The following is a 12341-nucleotide window of genomic DNA, read 5'->3' on the forward strand; positions in this document are numbered from 1 at the left end:
GTGGTTGCAACTGCTGGGTCAGTGCTGTTTCCAGCCTTGTCTTCGACGCAAAGTAATGGGTATTGCAGTCCAGCCTGATTCTGCCCACCACACACTCAACCTTCACACAAATCAGTGGGAGCTTCAGCCTAGTTGTTGCAACCTACAATAACCCCAAACAGGCCTGGCCACTGCCCTGGTTCTCATGCTTGCCAGTATGTACCGTATGACACATCCCATTCAGCTCTCATACATGTCAGTTGGCATTGAAGTCCAGTTTAACCCAACTAGCCCCACTATCCAGCCCATAGACATGCTGGGTGGGTGTGCTGTTCTGTCTAGCCATGCCTGCCCCAGTCCTGGTTCTCATGGTCTCCAGTAGGAGTAGAAACCCAAGAGGGAGTAATGAAATGTAACATTTCATTACTATGACTATATAAGAAGTCCTAGTGTTAGTACCAAGATTGTGGGACTTTCAAATCCAAATTTAAATAAATCTTTATTTTTAAATTTAGGGCCTGCCTATATTCAAATTCAGGAAGAAAGAGACCGGAGGAGAGAGTGTTGTCATTTGCTGGTCCAGTCCCCAAACATGGCTGACCTGGCCTGGGCTGGGCTTGGCTGGGCTGGGCTGGATTGGCGCTGAAGCCAGTAACTAGCAGCTCACTTCAGATTATCTCCATTGGCAGCTGGAATCCAATGACTTGAACTCGCAGCAGTGTCTGCATGAGCAAGAACCTGGAGTTGAGTGCAGAGATCTGCATCAAGCTCAGGTACTCCTGTGGGGCAAGGGTTTCCTAATGTCTTCACCACCGAGCCAAATGCCCACCCTCGTTACATTTTGTTCTTTTTGCATTTTTCAAGATTGCTCTGTTTTATTCATTAGCTATAGATGAATATGTAACCCTTGTATATTTTAAGCCTTGTATAGTGCAATATTTCAAAACGTATATAGAAAATAAGCCAGTCTTATTGGAAAATTAGACTCTTCATTTTCTGATGTGATCTTTCTTTGTGTCTTTCTGTAGTGTCTCACCCCATCATTTCTTCTTTCTGGAATATTTATGCATTTCTAAATTATTTCCAAAGGAAAGGAAGAGGGAAGGGTAGCAAGCAAGAGAGACAAAGAGATCTTCATTTGCTGAATCACTACGTAAGTGGCTGCAATAGCTAAGGCTGGGTCAGCCTGAAGGCAGGAGACCCGAACTTAATTTGAGACCAGTGCGTTGGCTATGTATCTGCTAACATGACTACCAGAATACACACACACAGGAACCTGGAGGAGGAAGCCAGGCTGGGACTTGAGCCCAGGCACACAGCTGCAGGGGACGATGTTCCTGAACATCTTACCTGTTGTGAAGAGACCCAGGCCACACCAGAGTCCCCAAAGTCTCAGGTCCACAAAAGCTAGATGGGAAGAAAGCCAAGGGAGCCAGGAGGTGAATGCTGCTGAGTAGGCAGTTGTCAGTCACCAGGTACCAGACAGTCATGACCATTATCCTCACGATGCTAATGAGTTAGTGGAATCCAATGCCCATTCAGTAGGATCCAGCCATAATGAAAAACAAACAAAAAGACCGAAATCCATCAGCTTTCAAACCAATGAAACTGTTAAATATATCTTGACACTAGAATGCTGGACTTCATGCCATTCTTTATACCTACAGTATCTGGATACACGTCAATAGCAGGATGATGGATTTGTGACCGCTGTTGATGGACGAAACTATCGTTATAAAATAGCAGAAAACAGTAAGGGGAAGGGAGGGGAGTAGAAGGGGAAAACCCTGAGCCTAAGGAACTGTATCATAAAAAAATAAAGTGTTAAAAAATTACGGGCCTGATGTGGTAGCCTACTGGCTAAATCCTCATCTTGCATGTTCCCATTTGGACACCAGACCATGTCCCGGTTGCTCCACTTCCCATCCAGCTCTCTGCTTGTGGTCTGGGAAAGCAGTGGAGGATGGCCCAAAGCCTTGAGACCCTGCATCCATGTGGGAGACCCAGAAGGAGCTCCAGGCTCCTGGCTTCGTATTGGCTCAGCTCCAGCCATTGCTTCCACATGGTGAGTGAACCAGCAGATGGAGAATCTTTCTGTCTTTCCTTCTCTGTATATCTGACTTTCCAGCAAAATTTTTTTCTAAAAAATTTAAGACTTCACTCTGAAGGAAAAAAAAATGCCATTAAGCCCTGTTCTGTTGAATTATATGTAAGCCTATGAATCATTTAATATGTTGGAAAAGTCTGTGTGTGGCGGAAATGAAAATTGTGGCACATAGGAAATGTTCTCTTTAGTTGACGTTGGAAGCAAAACAAAGCCCCCAACTCAGAGGAAGGACTTAGGATACAGAGATGTGTAGACTGGTCCTTAGTGGAATGATGCTTCCACGTACTGCCTGGGTGAGGGAAGAGAAGGCAACCCAAGTCTGGAGTGCCACCCTCTTGCGGTAGAACACAAACAAGGTTTGAAAATGAATTATGTATTCACTTCATACCGTCCCCTGCTTCTGCTCCTAGACTATTTAATGGACACAGCAAAACCTGCCTAAGCACAGAGAAGACTGCGGGTGGTTTATAACGTGGCATGTCTCCCTGGAGGAAAAGCTTGGGAAAGGTGGAGTGACTTCCAGGCAGTTCTTAAGAAAGCAAAACTTGTTTGGAAGCTAATTCTGCCATCCTGCTTTACAACCACAGAGAAGCATGGACAGGGAGAGATGTGCTTCTCTGTTCTAGTGAAAAAGGCAGGACTCTGAAATCAGCCCTGGGGACCACAACTCCTGAGACTGATGGATGAGGGCAGGTCCCTAAAGGGCAGGCGACCTTGTTTACCAGTAGCCCAGGCAACTGGAAGGTAGGGGCTCTGGAGATTCCATGACTCAAACAAACCCTGCTATTCTAACTGCCTGGCAGTTGGCTGACTAGGAGGGCCTTCGTGCTTCACTTGTGAAGAGTAGCTACCTAGTAGTAATTATTGAAAAACTGAATTATAGTTATTTCTGCTGATACCAGTGATATATTAAAGAGTTCCAGGTTCTGTGATGGGATTTCACCCCATAGAAGTTTAAGTAAGTAGAAATTATAGTTAAAGTAACCGTCCACTGCTGATGATGGTCACAGTATTTGGTTGATTTTAACTGCTTCTCTGCTTGTGTTTCTTCATGCTAGTCCCTGAATTGCGAGGTACAGCAAAAACAGCAAGATGGCAGTACCACTTGATCCTTCTTCCGGCACATCAGATGTGAACATTAGGATCAACAAGCTGTTTCTAGAAACTTCTAGAATACAGTATGAACTGAATGACATCTGACAACAGATACTAAAACTTACAGGATGCCTACAACGCTTCAGTAAGTTCCGTAGCTCCTCCCAACAAAGTGATGAATGATTGTGTTTTGACCTTCTGAGTCATGAAATGTTTTCCACATCTGATTCTTCTCTGGCCTTCATCCACAACACTGTCATCATTACCACCCTCTAACAAAATAGTATATATATTTTCGTTAAGTTTACTGAATATGGAATAAGCCAGGCATGGATAGGGCAGTTTTTCTGCGTCTTGAGCTGCAGGGATGTAAGGTGTCCATTACATTACCTGGATAACGGTTCCTGGTACAGAGAGTACCTGTCATGCTATAAAGAAGCCAGATCCTTCAAAGTAGTTAGCTGTGTATCTCATACCAAATGTTGTGTTTCATGTATTGCAATACAAGCTTCCATGGAACTCAAAATGGCAGACCTTTGTACTAGTCAAACAGGGCAATGTGGCAAAGAGTAGACAGGCGCTCCTTCATGTGGAATACCGGGGGCTCCATTAAGCACTTGAATTCCTGGGTGTAGGTGAAGATGTCAGGACCAGTGACGGTCCCACAGAAAGGGGCAAACTGCTCATGGTGTACCAGCGACAGGCTCCAGTTACAGTGCCTGTGGGTGTACCTCAAGAGGGCTTGCCAGCTTGCCAAGGCTACGGGTTCCAGGAGTGTCCAGCACCAGGCCCACTGTGGACGGAGGGTGGGAGGGAGGAAAGGAGGGCACTGTAGGCTTTAAGAGGCCATGTGGCCAGCAATCAGTGCCAGGTCCTGCAGTGTGTAGGGGACAGGTGCCCACTCAGGCTGTGGCATGAGCTGAGGGCTTGGGTCTTCCATGGCAGCTGGGGCTAGCTCGTTGTGGACCCTCACGTGCGTTGGTCTCACTAAGGCTACCCTGCCCTGCTTTACAGTGGACACCGTCACTGCCTCTGGTGGGCCACAGGCCGGCAATGACCAAATGCCAACAGTTCCCCCAGGCTGCACCAAGGTGGACCTGGGGTGTGTGTGTGGGGGTGGCAAGTGGCTGTGTGTGTGTGGAGTGGCTGTGGCCATGGAACATGGCTGGCCAGGCCTGAGTGAAATGTGGGGTGTCCCAGGTGCCAGTGGAGGAGGCGAGAGGCTGGGCTGTGGAAGGCTGGTCATGTATCAGGATTTCTCATTCTAGTCTTCCAAGGCACCTGTGGTGTCGTGGGGCACTCCAAGTCTCCAGAGGCTTTGGCACTGTGCCTTGCCAAGAGCTGTCCCTGGTGCTGGCTGTCAGCCATTTGTGTGGAAGCCCCCCGGGGTGCTGCCTGTGTGCCTCTGGGTCCTGGGAGCAAAGGGGCCAGAGATCAACCACCTTGTGGGTTTTGCATGGTGGCCCATCTCCTTGAGGCCCTATGAAAGGAAGAGGAGTACCCCATCACAGTCTCTGTATTGGTGCTCGGCAAAGTGTGGGTGTAGGTTGTGTGTTGTTGCCGTCACAGCTGGTGCAGCCAGCATCGGGGACAGACACCGAGCAGAAAGAAAGATGGCCAGGGCAGCCCGTGGTGTGTTTGGTGCTGGGGACCGCCAGGGCCAGGCTCATGGAAGTGTCCCAGGCCTAGCATACCAGCACCTTTGTGTTAATCAGCATCCATGGGCTTGCTTCTGACCCGACCCTGACTGAACCCAAGTGGGAGAGAACAGGGCCTTGGAGTTGGCGGTGAGATGGGGTCCTCTGCTGCAGAACCAGCCTCTTACATGGCTCCACCTCCTGCATGTCCCCACACGGTCCAAACACCACCCTGCCTGGATCATGGCGTGCAGAGGTCTCCGGGCCCTTTCCTTAACCTCCAGCCGCGGGTGCCCTGGTGCCAAGCATGCGTTGCTGGGGCCCCCAGTTGCATGGGTTGCCACTGCTATGCTGTTTTCTCCCATGATCCTGTGCCCTTGAGCCCAGAAGGGAGGCCGAGCGCCGGCAGTGGTGGTTCCTGAGGACCCGGGCCCCTTGGTCCTACCCTGAGGCCCAGCAGCACTCAGCTCACTTCTCCCCATCCTGTCTCCTCAGGGCCAGGTCCGTGGCACATAGTTTTCCACAGAACGCCCATGCTTATGAGGCTCCGGAAGTGCTGTATTACTGGGCCCCACAGGCCGGCCCCATGAGCGTTGTCCTGAGCCCTAGCACAACTGTAGAGGCACCACTGGGTTCGGCCATGCTGGTGGAAGGTGAGTCATGTCACGGGATGCCATGGGGCTGCTCGGCCCCAGGGCTGTTTCTGCATGGCTCCTGGCATGTCCAGAGCCCCAGGACATGACCTGTGCCTGTTGTGGGCCCAGGCAGGCATTCTTGGTGCTGGTGGCTGGAAGTTTATCCGAAATCCCTTACCCTCTCCCATGGCACCTTTAGCCCTGACCTCCAGGGTGCATTGCCTGGCTGGAAAGAGGTCGTGAGGCAAGGGTAGTTCCGTGGGCAATATGGAGCCAGATTCCTGACTTTGGGCAGGAGTGAGCGTGACCACAAACCATGGGCTTGTGATTGAACGGTGGACCCGTGCGTGAGAACAGCTGCAAATCTGCCATGCAACAGGCTCCAGTTACAGTGCCTGTGGGTATACCTCAAGAGGGCTTGCCAGCTTGCCAAGGCTACGGGTTCCAGGAGTGTCCAGCACCAGGCCCACTGTAGGCATGTGAAGTTTTCCAAGCATGACATTTGATGTACCAGCACGTGAAAAATCAAGCTCTCTTTCTTGTTTGTGTTTTGAATAATGCTGAACTAAAATGAAACTTTGGTGAAAATTTTAAAAGCTGGCTTTGTTACTTTTTGCAAAACATTAGCTAATTACACTGTCTGATCATAGCCTATGGATACCATGTCAAATGATAGCAGATACTGCACAGGTGGAGTGCTACTTTCCACTCTTTAGTGTAAGGAAATGATCAGAAAATATAATGTATTATCCCCCATGGGCCCTATGTTATCATTATTTTTAAAGATTTATTTATGTTCAGGCCTCCACTTGAAAGGGAGATGTACAGAGAGAAGGAGAGACATAGAAATATCTTCCATCTACTGGTTCACTCCCTAAATATCTACAATGCCAGAGCTGAGCTGATCCAAAGCCAGGAGCCAGGGTCTCCCACTTGGGTACAGGGGCTCCAGAACTTGATCGATCCTCTGCTGCTTTCTTAGGCCACAAACAGGAAGCTGGGATGAGAAGCGGAGCAGCCAGGAAATGAACTGGCACCCATATGGGATGCTGGCACTTGTAGAGGGAGGATTAGCCTGTTGAGCCACCATGCCAGCCCCCCCCCCCCCGTGATTCTTAGAAAAATCACTGGCACATTTAATCACTTATCTGTTCTTATTCATTGAGGGCCTACTATGCTTTAGGCATTGTTCATGTCAGTCCACCACTTAGCCCCTAGCATAGGTGGGGAATATAGGGCAGGAGGACAAGTTGAGGAGGAGACCCTGGTCTAGAGAAATCTGCACCCCACCCCCAGCTCTTTCAACCCTGACCCCACTTCATCTGCACCAACAGGAACCATGTGCAGACTGTGAATACCCAGTCAACCGCCGTATCTCTGTCTACACCCTTTAGCTCACTCCCAAGGAAAAATGAACCTGAGGAAGTAACCTAGGAGACCTGCAGTGGACCAGGAAAGGATGGAATGGGTGAATTGTGCAGCTAAATGCCAGGTGTGGGTTCCTGGAGCATGGCCCGGAAGGCAGGGATAGGCTCCATGCTGCACTCCCACATGGGCACAGAGATGCCTCACCAGGGGAGGTAGGGCAGAGGGAACAGGGACAAGAGAGGGCCCATTGGACCTTGACTAGGCACGGAGGCAGTGCTAGGTGCTGGGAATTCATGAAGAAACTGTACTCATTTCCACCACCCTGGGGTTTGGGCTCCAGTGGCCATTATCAGACTATAAATACATCTTTGAGAAAAAATTAATCAAATAGCCCAATAGGTCATTGTAGAAGAGCAGGAAGTTGTCAACAGCATGGGCCAAGGGAGGTACTGTCCACTGCAGCTGACAGAAGCAAAACTGGCATGAACTGGATGACACTCACAAACTGAGTGGCTTGAGTCACAGGAATGTATGATGTCACCTAAAGGGGCTGGCTCACAGGGTTTGCTCCTTCTGAGGGATGGGAAGTGGATGCCCTGAATGACCTCAGTTTTTTTTTTTTTTTTAAATGTGATGACCTGTAAAGATCCAACCTCCATTTCAGGTTACGTTCACAGATGTTGGGGATTGAAAATCCAAGATATCTTTGTGGGACTCCCCAGCAAAAGGCATCACTGTGAAGATGGCATTTGAGGGAAGGTCTGAAGGCAGCGAAGATAAGGGAGTAAGCCATGCTGACGTCGAGGGGAAGGGAGTGAGAGCAGAGCAGATGTTGGTGCAAGCTCGCTGCTAGCTGGGGTAGTGGAAGGCAGAGAGAGGGAGACAGTGTGCACTCACAATGGAATGATGCACCAGGCTCAGAAATGAGCCCCTTGCCTCTCAGACATTTCAAAATAAGTTAATTTTTGATGTCTTCAACCAGCTGGTGTCCATGGAAACAACAACCAAAGACCCTTACATTTCCTGCAGGTGCAGTGCAAGGTCATGGCACACAGGGAATGAACCTCCACTTCTCATTCCCTCAAGGGAGCCATGAGTGCCTACAGGTGATGCTGAAGGCATAGGTGTTGCCCACATTCTTCATCTCCAACCCAGGAAAAGGCTTGTGTGCAAAAGCAGTTGGGTTGGAGGCAGATCAGTCACTGTGAAGTGCCTGGGGAACTCTGTTATGTGTTGCTATGCTCTCACTACACTCAACTTCAGGGAAATGGCTGTCAGCTCATTGAAGGGGGTTATTGGTAGTTTTAGTGCAAAGTTTCTTAGTTTTCTTTTTTAAAAATACTTATTTATCCAGGAAGGGGGAACCCACTTTTCCCTCCCAGGTCTCTCTGTCCCGGTTTATGCACTCTTTAGGTGGTCCTGTGATTTGACTTGACAGAATTAGTCCCCAGTGCCAGCTTCTGCCAGCTGATGCTGCAGCCCTGATCTAGTCCACATGCAGCGCACAGGTGTTATAGCCTTGCTTAGTCGGGTCTGTCTCTATCCCAGCCAACACTCTCCAGTGGGAGTAGCTGACCGGCGAGGGGACCAGCCCCTTAATCCCCCCACCAGCTCTGCCCCTTCCTTCCTGGATCTCACGTGTGCTGGATGGGTGCTGCATTCATATCCAGTACAGGCAACCATGCCCTGGCATTCCATAATGTGTAGTGGTTTTGTCGCAACCAAACCCGGTCCATCCCACACTCTGGTCTGGCGATCGGATTTGCCAGTGGCTAGGCTGTAGCTCCCACTGGTTGATGTAAGGGCCGAACCAGACTGGACTGCAACACCCATTGGTTCCAGTGCAACTCGGGACTGAAAACAGAACCAACCCAGCAGTTGCAACCACCAGCTGATCGGGGTGATGGACTGTGCCGGGGCCTGTGCTTGCTAGAACATGTAAGAATCTAGTCTGGGAATACCTCAAAGTATCTTTGGAGATCTCCCCAATCTAATTGCTGGACTCAGAACTCTAACCAAGAAAAGACAGAAGACAGAACGGGACAGTCATTCATCTCAGCTATATGTTGGCAGCAAATTATGGGGCAAACGGAGACCTTATGATGGACCATATCAATCAGTGGACGACCTCATCGAGCGAAACTGGCAGCGATTCATAACTGGAGAACTATTAGCACCACTTGGGCACATATCTCGGAGCATGCCCCACATCCGGGACTTGGGGTGGGCGGGAAACCGGGTGGGGCTTCTCCCTCAATGTCCCCCTTTACCTCAGATGCATGATGGAAACAATATGGACATAATGGCATTGCCCACTTTCCTATCCCCCTGAACCTTTTTTTTTCTTTTTTTTTTTCTTTTTTCTTCTTTTTCCTTTAACTGTAATTAACTATGTAAAGATTGTCAACAACAATACAATAAAAAGAAAAAAAAATACTTATTTATCTAAGTTGAAGTTCAGAGTGACAGAAAGGGAGAAACAGAAAGAGATCTTCCAGCTTGCTGGTTCACTCCAGATGGCTGCAACAGCCAGGAGCCAGGAACGCCATCTGGTTCTCCCACATGAGCACGGGGGCACAGGTACTCAGGCCCTCCTCTGATGCCTTTGCAGAAACGTTAGAAGGGAACTAGATCAGAAGTGGAGCAGCTGGCACTCCAGCCAGGGCTCATTCATAAGGGATGCTGGCATCACACTCTGGAGTTTAACCTGCTGTGCCATGGCGCCAACCTCATTTCTTAGTGTTCTTTTTCAGTTACTGTTAAAAGTAACAGAAGTTGAAAATACTAAAGTTTTGTCACTGAAGTCGACATTAAGAGAAGCTGCTTGACTTGACTCCCTAGCAATTGGTCATGTCCTCCAGGTCAGAGAGAGCCCCAAGGCAGCATCTCAGGTGCTCCCTGGTTTGTCTCATTCTATCCCATGGGGGAGGGTTTGACTGAAAGCAGCAACTCTCTAGACTCCCCTCTCATCCCTCCTGACCTCTGTCTTCATTTGTCTCTAAGCCAGAATATTCTTTTCAGCTAGCAGCCAACATCCTACTCTCAGCCCCCCACCTTTCCCCTGCCCCTTCCAGCCAGCCCTGGCCTCAGATAAGGACCCTTTCCAAACAGGCTGAAAAGTTAATGCCTCTGAGAGCCACAGTCCCTTTTTTTCTCCTCCCACATCTCACCCTTACCTGCAGGGGCCCACTTGTTCCCCACTCGCAGTGCCTCCCCTAACTCTGCTTGATCCAGCCCAGTCTTAGGCTGAAACTAAGTCCTTTGTCCCTGTCCTGTCTGTGGGCATCCTTCCCACTGCCCCATTCCCATGACAGTCTCCTCCTTGTCGAACCCCTGTTCTTAATCCAAATCCTCCTGAATGATTCTGACCCCATGGCAGATTTCCAGTGATGTGCACCTGGGCATTCTTCCCCAGGCTGGGACAGAAAGCACACAAAAGTGCTTGAAGAATGGCAAGGGTGGAGGGAAGGGTGAAAAATGGCCAAACATCAGCTGGCTTTGGAGCCACTCATACAGTCTGGGGTTTTATGACAGCTTACGTTTTGGGGTGGGGGGAAGAGGGGTGATCCAATCTCTCCTCCAAAATAGAGGGGCCTGGTGTATGTATGGAGTAAGCTCTGGGCCTGTTTGCATTGGCAGGAATCACAGGATTGGAAAGGCAGAAGGCCAAACAAGGCATCCTGTGTGTCCCCAGCAAAGTCTCCTTGGAGCCCATCACCCCTAAATAGCCTTATGGGCTCAGAAGGCAGTCCACAGTCAGACCTGCACATTCAGATTTGGTGCCTAACTTTGTGTTCACACGCCAAATCCCCTGTGGTGTAGGTTTCCTTAAGCTCATTTTATAGATGCAGAACACTGAGGCTGTCAGTGCTAAGCTGCTTGTCCAGCCACAGCACTAGGTAAGGGGTAGGATCCAGTGGGGTGATCACAGTGCCTTCTTTAAAAATCAGTGTTGTTTTTCTGAATGTCTTAAGTAATACAGAGACTTTAGAGAATTTGGAGGAGTTAGCAAATCCCCTATCAGAGTGCAAGGTTGAGTCCTGGTTGCTCCACTGCCCATCCTCCCTGTTTGTGTGCCTGGGAAGGCAACAGCAGATGGAACAAGTGCTTGGTCCTTGCCACCCATGTGGAAGCCTTCTGTGGAATCCCTGGCCCATGGTTTTGGTCTGGCTCAGAGCTGGCTATTGCAGCTGGTTGGGAAAGGAACCAATGTATACACGAGCCCTCTGCTTCTCTCATTCTGTCATTCACCTGCCAAACAATACTATAGATAGTAAAAAAGAAAATCTGGCAAAGATAACACAAATTATAAAATAAAAATCCCCTGTAATTCCACTATCTAGTGGCTCTAAGCTGTAACATATTAGTATACTTTTCTTCATTCTTGGTTGCAGTGTTTTATGACAAACTTTCTGCTGTTGCTTTTGTTTTTCTTTGAATCTTTAGCTTTAGTTTTAGGTTCTCAGCAATAAGAATGATATAGGGGAATTAAGTGGGACGGAATTAAGGAAGGGATAAGGGAAATCCCAGGGCCTATGGAATTATATCATAAAATAATAATAATAAAATAAAAGATTAAAAAAAGATTCATTCACTTTTATTGGCAAACCAGATCTGCGGAGAGAATAGGTAGAGAGAAAGCTCCTCCTTCAACTGTTTTATTCCCCAAGTGCTCACAATGGCTAGACTGAGCCAAACAGAAACCAGAATCTTCTTCCAGGCTTCCCATGTGGGTGCAGGGTCTTAAGGCTTTGGGCTGTCCTCTACTGCCTCCCCAGGCCACAAGCAGGGAACTGGATGTGAAGTGGAGCAGCCAATATATGAATCAGCACCCGCATGGGATCCCAGCGCATGCAAGGTGAGGATTTGGCCGCTAAATCATTGTGCTGGGCCCTCTCATTCTTAATCTTAATAGAAATGCTTCTAGTTTCTCATCAAGCTTGTTGTTACCTGTTAGTGAATACTGGTGTGAAGCTGAGGAAGCTCCTCTCTACTGTTTGCACAGAGTAATTTAAATTAATTGTTATTGTAAATGGGCATTAGACCCATATCAAATGCATTTTCTGTTTCTGCTAACATGATCGTGTGATTTTTTTTCTTAGCTTATTGATGTGATGAATTATGCTGACTGCATTTCAAATTTTGAGCACAGTGTACCCACATGAGATAAGTCTCATTTGATTGTGGTTATAATTCTTTGATACAGTGTTGGATTCAACTGGCGAATAATTTGTTGGTTTTTTATATTTATAGTCATTAGATATATTGATGTGTAATTTTCTTGTATGTCTTTAATTTTAGAATTGGTGTAATGTAGGCATTATATGAAATAAGCAGTGTCTTCTGGAAAAGATTGTAGACAGCTAGTATAATCTCTTTCTTAAATGTTTAAAAGAATTCACTAGTTAGCCCATTTTGGCCTAGTGCTTTCTGTTTTGGAAGAGTATTAATTATTGATTCAGTTTCAAAAATATGTAGATATATTTGAATTATCAATTCTTGTGTGAATTTTGCTAAATT

At 48.0% G+C, this 12341-nt stretch overlaps 1 long non-coding RNA gene across 2 annotated transcripts; it reads left to right on the forward strand.

Moving 5' to 3' along the window:
• Positions 1-995: 995 nt before the first annotated feature.
• On the forward strand, positions 996-2768 carry LOC131480908 (uncharacterized). 2 transcript variants are annotated; one of them, XR_009245880.1, is made up of 3 exons: positions 996-1418; positions 1878-2044; positions 2497-2768. It is a non-coding gene; the product is annotated as an uncharacterized LOC131480908 (long non-coding RNA). The 2 variants fall into 2 exon arrangements; XR_009245879.1 differs by having other exon boundaries at positions 1910-2044.
• The last annotated feature ends 9573 nt before the right edge of the window (positions 2769-12341 follow it).

This window comes from Ochotona princeps, chromosome 8 (assembly GCF_030435755.1).
Source record: "Ochotona princeps isolate mOchPri1 chromosome 8, mOchPri1.hap1, whole genome shotgun sequence".
NCBI lineage: Eukaryota > Metazoa > Chordata > Mammalia > Lagomorpha > Ochotonidae > Ochotona > Ochotona princeps.